Here is a 6000-nt window from a genome sequence, read left to right as displayed (position 1 = left end):
TTTATGTACATGTTGGCAGCCTGGAAGGAAAGGACAGAACTAAAAGATATCTCTCCTTCCGTTAAATTTTAATAGGCTTTCTAGCAAAAATTGTGGAATATATTGAAGGTGTACAATCTTTGTGGGACCTGCTTTTCAAGTTGCCTGCTAAAAATTCCAGGTTGATATTTTTGTTCTAATGTCACGTAAAGAAGGATTTGCTGCTCTTAAACTGTTGTTTTGAGTTACTGATGCCCTTGTGACATAGTGGTGCAAAAATTCATTTACAAGTGGGAAGTGGTGGGTTCAATCTTGCTCGTTATCTCAAGCTTAGCTTGCCCTTGTAATCGATCACACACACATGATTAAGAAAAAACCTCTTTCTTTTTTTTTCCCGTGAAAGTTTTACTATTTTGAAATATGTGTTACCACTGCCTCCTAGCCTAAAGCCTTTTTAGGAGGATTGGGAAGAGCCTTAATATATGGCAACATCTTTGAGGTGAGATTCTGATATGGCTTTGTTGAGATTTTCCCTGGCTTTTATTTTCTTAATCTTTATATGTTGCACTCCCCTTCCCCTCTCCTTAAGGGCCACATATCCCTTCAAGTTCAAGTTCAGGGAACTCCAGTCTTCCTTTACTAGCATGATTTGCATAGCTCTGAGAAATGATCAAATGTTCCACAGAGAACATTGAATTATCAGTTGAACACGTTCTTTAACTTCAAAATAAAACCTCAGTATTTCCCAAGAATCTCTCAAGCACTATAGCTTTTAAGATAGATCAAAGTCATGTTATTATCAACCGATGAAATTTTGTTTCTTAAAATGCATGCCTTTTTAACAAGTAAATCTGTCCCCTTCCTTGGGATATTTTTTATTTACAGATTACTTTTATTCTGTGATTTCTTTTATCTAGTTATTTATGATGAGTGACCTGTAAGCTTTGGCAAATCCAGATTTTCTACTAGGTATTTTTAAACCCAGCTGGCTGCTCTAGTACCAAATCATAAAGGCTATGCATCAAATTGCATACCAATTTCTTACATTTTCTTGTGGCAATCTTGGAACTGAAAAACACCTTGAGTAGTTTTCTGCCCACTGTGAGCCTATCTTTCCTGTTTCTGTGGTAGAGGCCATTTTCTGTTAGCTTCTCAGGTTTTATACTGTAGTCCAATTTTCGAGAAGCTGAGTAAATCTAATTTGTCACTGCAGCTGCAAATTTAAGGGCAATATGCCTCTTGTTGTTCATGCAGTCAGACTAGCCTAGCAGTTGTTTAACCAATTTAGGTCTAGATAAACTGGCAAGACATTGATATAAACTTATAGGAAGAAAAATTTCCAATTGTTGAACTTTTAGTTGTAAAGTACAATTCTCTCCTTCACGAGTTTGGTGTGAGGCTGCATTGAAGGAGTACTGTGTTCTATTGGGAAGTTATTTTTCCATTTCCGAAGCAGCCACCCATATTTGTAGCTTGATGCTGTTACTGGAAAGATACATTCAACACTGGAGCAGCTGAATGGGTTCTTAGTTGAGTAAGTTATGCAGCTTGCCAAATGGTAAATTCTTTTGTTTGTTTTCCTTTTCGATTCCCTCCTATGTGTGGCAATGAATGTAACAATCTCCTATTCCATTCATTGATGCCAATGTTTCTTTTTAGGCCGGTAGGAAACTGCTCATAATGATGAATGAGATAACAGCTCTTGTCCAGTGTTAGATCAGAATTTTTTATTTTATTGGGTGTTCCACTCTGTTTATTATTTCGGGTCGATTGAATTTGTTTTGTTGGTTGACCACTGATTGGTTTCTCGCCTCATTTGCTCTATCCAAGCTATGGTCTGTGTATAACTTGTTAGTGTTTGTGGGCTTTAAAGCTGAGATTGACAAAGCTTGCTTATCATAGTGAGGGACTAGGTGATGTCCAGAGGCGGTGTCAAACTAAAGAAGTTATTTATGAGTAGATCTGTTGATGCGCTGAAGGATGGCTTTTGATTGTTCAAGTTTGTAGTAGACCCATAATATAGTAAGTTAATTATATAGAGAAGGTCACCTTGATCTCCAAATTTCATATCTCTTGGCGAGGATTTTTTCTTGATTTTCACTGATAGCCAAGATTGAAGTGGGTGACAATGAATTATTTCTCCGTCATATAGTAAGTTGATTGTTCAGAGAAGGTGACATTGATCTCTTCTCCAAACTCCAGATCTGTGAGGGTATTTGGTTAATTTTCACCAATAATTTATACAAGGCATGACAATTTGCTGACTTTTTCTTGCCGCGTTTTGCTGCTGAGTACTGCCCTCGCAACCTAACTAGGAAAGAAGAGACAAATGGAGGTCCTTGGGATGACTGTTATAAAGTAGCCTTGTCAATTCTGTTGTCAGTTTTGGCAGTTACTTAGATCCTATGAGCAAGTGTTGCTCACCAAGTTATCTGCGTTGTTGTGTGCGCTGTAGTTCAATAAAATGTTTTCTTTCATCCACACATTCATGTGTTTTGCCAATCTATATATATGAGAGCTACATATCATAGCAACTTAGCTACTATTTATTCCCTTTTGCCATGAATAACATGCGTGTTTTCCTGATCTAAATATTATAACCATAGCAGCCTAACTGCTGTACAAACTTATGTCCTGAAGAGCATCTGTTTTGCTGATCTTTAGATGATGACTACATGCCATAGCAGCTTAACTGCTATTCTAACTCTCGCCCTGAAGTTCAGAATTGGTTTGTTCAATGTGGTTCTGCTTCCCTAATTAGCTGATAATACTTTCCTGACATTGTAAATCTATAAGTTTTTGGATATGAAAAAGCCCACTCAGCCTGCTATTATATTAGTTTCTATCTACTGTTTTGTCCTAGAATTATGTTATCCTTTTGCCTGTTTCTCAAAAGTGTGCTTTATTGTGACATAGTTGAATCATTTTGCTTTTAGGTCATGCCCATTGGAACCTGTGAACTAATCTGTTGCTGCTGCTTTTGTCATTAGTCACTTCTGAATATTGTCAGGTACTCGTTCGTTTGCTAATTTGCTTTCCATGTTTATCATTTATCATCGTGGTCCCTTTGTTTTTCCATTTTTTTGAATGAAAAATGGCAACTTTTTATATATTCCCTATGTTTCGGACTTCTCACCATCAAAATTATTCATTTCAAATTTTTTTGTTATGTGTTGTGAAAGATAATTGTAATTTCAAATCATTGACTAATTCACACGTAGAAGCCTCTCTTGTGTTTTGATGTGAAATCCTGATTTTGATGACTCAAGTAGATAACTAATATCTTTTTGTCTAATATAGCCTTATAATTCTGAAATTGTAATTTGGACTTAAAAATGACGCTGGATGGGGATAATCTGATATATTTTTGGAAAAGTCATTGGTTGTTTAGGATCAAGGGCTTATTACTTTACTGATCTGTTTGACTAGGGAATTGCTACCGTCGATTGTTGATGGGAATGAACCTGTTTGACTCAGGTGTTGCTATGAAGATGCAGTGTTTGAAAAGCTCAACGGTAATGCTTTGTTTAGAAGACTCGTTGTTATCTTTATAATTTTTTGAGTTGTGCTGTTGATCTGGGATTTGAGCATTTGAAGTTTTAATTTATGAATTTGTCCATGTTTGCAGGGTACAAAACCCATTCAGTTTCAACCGGTGTCCATTTGTTGCTTGGAGGTTTATCTACAGAAGGTGACGCGAAAAAACTGGGAATCAAGACAACCTTCGTAGAAGAAAACCACAAGCTACTCGGAACAACCCCACCCCCAAGAAATTAAAAAAAAAAAAAGAAGAGGGAAAAATTGTCCAAGTGTTGCTCGCAGCTAGTTCAAGGAACTTCCGACGCTCACGAATTCGAGCTTATGAATATCACTTGCGCTTGGTTGCTTTGTAAAAAATTTACGAGGGCCCTTCTGTAATATTCTATGGATACAGTTGGAGAAAGATTGATAACTTCCAATGTTGGGGCAACCGCCATTGTTGGCTCCGCTTTTGTGAATATCGATTCTGACCCTAAGCCCTTATAAGTATGAACAGTTTCAAAGATTGGTAGCTCTCTCTCTCTCTCTTGTGTGTGTGTGGATAGAATCGAAGATCATTAACTTGCTATTTCTTAGGGGAATTGTTTGGGTGTTGCCCAAAACAAGCGATTACTGCTGGCGCATGGGTCGCATAGCAGTAGAAATTTTCAGAATATCTCAAGCGATCATTGATAAGTTTTAGGATTAGATCCTTTGTCTGCTCCTAGTATTGCTTTCTCGTTCGTGCAAATGATATATCCTTAATATAAGATCATGTGTAAAATTATGAAAATTAATTTAGTTATTTATCAAAAAAAAAAAAGGAAAAATTGCAATAAGGTTCAGGTTCTAGTCAGAAGAATTAAATACAAAAATATTTTAAATCATCAAATTAATTTGAAGTTTTAAGCAATCTTGTTGCAAAAAATTTTATTTGTTGAATTGCTAAATTGGTTTTTTTTTTTTTTTTTTTAAAGTATGTATTTATAACTGAAAGTACAGTTATTGACAACTTAAAATGTAACGATTAATAGCTATCGTTAAAGATATTGACAATTTATGCGTGATTTTTTGTGATGTGAAAAAATATGTTATTAATACCTGTTGCTATAGTTGTTAATCGTTCCACTTTAGGTTGTTAATGAGTGCTTTTTCAGTTGTTGATATATATTTTTTAAAAAAAAAAAGACAATTTGATAATTAAACAAATAAAATCTCTTGCAACACGGGTCTCTTAGATTTTAAAATAATTTGATAATTTCAAAAGATCTTTTTATATTTAATTCTCTTTAGTGGAACCTATTATAATTTTTCTTAAAAAATGTGTTTTCCCCCCTAAATATCCTCTAATTTGTATTATTTCATAGTATATGCTACCGATGAGAAGGGTTCTAAAAATTAATAATTATGAGGATAAAAGTATATTAAGATTTTATATTTCAGGTCAAATTTAAATCCTAATTAGTTTCCATACCAGGGACTAGAAAAAGAGTTCCTCTTATTTTAGGAACACCGAAACATTCATGCCAGTTTCCCTAACTAAGACGAAAGCACGCAATAACTTGCAAAAGCATCCAGAAGATCAAAGCATAAAAGAAGAAAGAAAATAAAGCAAGTTCTAGTTTTGGAGATAGAGAACCGTTTTTAGCCATGAAATCTATTTGTGATTTTTTGTAGCTTTTGATTTGTGGAACAAGTAGCTCCCAATTGCAGCTTTATTTTCTGATATCCTTCTCTTTGTGGGCGATCTTCTAGATTTAATCCTTTTAGGGATAATCCTAAATTTAAATTGAATTAGACCAAAAATAATATATTTTCGAATTTTATCATCTGAAATCTTGACACATTCAATTTCTTTTATATTATAAACTAATTTACTATCAAGCCGATTAAATATCATGAAAATTACTCACAAAAGCATGAATATTTGAGAATCAACACGCCCCTAAATTGTATCTTTTGGAATTGAAGTTATATTTTATGATGTGTGTACCAGAGTTATCTCAATTAAGCACAACATTATTCATCTCATCTGATTATGATCCCAAATAGTTGTATTAAAAAAAAAGAATTTAATTTAATTTAGATTTACTAGTCATTCGTATTCTTCATATCAAAATAATTACGACCTACTCATTCTTTTAATTTTTACATGCTTATATATATTTAGTTTGAATAATTTGATTTTGATTTTTAAATTTGATCTTGACATAAAATTTTTTACTCCCATATTGATAAGATATTTTAATTTTATGATATACATTTTTTAGCAAATAAAAAACCTGTTTTGGTCAGAAATCAGAATCCAACCTGTGACTCGTGAGTAATCATGTTATATCTATTTTTTGTGTTTAATGTGCCAATCAGATTACAGGAAGCCAGACAAAAACAGGATAAAGATAAAATCTAAAAACATCAAAATTTTCAGAACGATTTAAAAGATTTACTTGAACTAAAATTGACAACAGAATTTAAGAGAATCTATATATAGAGAAATTCTTT

General features: G+C 33.7%; 1 long non-coding RNA gene across 1 annotated transcript; it reads left to right on the top strand.

Annotated features, from left to right (window-relative positions):
• The first annotated feature begins 1073 nt into the window (after positions 1 to 1073).
• LOC114742989 (uncharacterized) lies at positions 1074 to 3763 on the top strand. The gene is made up of 4 exons (XR_003739942.1): positions 1074 to 1513; positions 2916 to 2995; positions 3409 to 3494; positions 3608 to 3763. It is a non-coding gene; the product is annotated as an uncharacterized LOC114742989 (long non-coding RNA).
• The last annotated feature ends 2237 nt before the right edge of the window (positions 3764 to 6000 follow it).

The sequence above is a fragment of the Neltuma alba genome, unplaced genomic scaffold (genome assembly GCF_004799145.2).
Source record: "Neltuma alba isolate B1F8T4 unplaced genomic scaffold, ASM479914v2 tig00003904_pilon, whole genome shotgun sequence".
Classification (NCBI taxonomy): domain Eukaryota; kingdom Viridiplantae; phylum Streptophyta; class Magnoliopsida; order Fabales; family Fabaceae; genus Neltuma; species Neltuma alba.
Note: the sequence above shows the minus strand (reverse complement) of the source record. Positions and strands in the feature narration are given on the sequence as shown.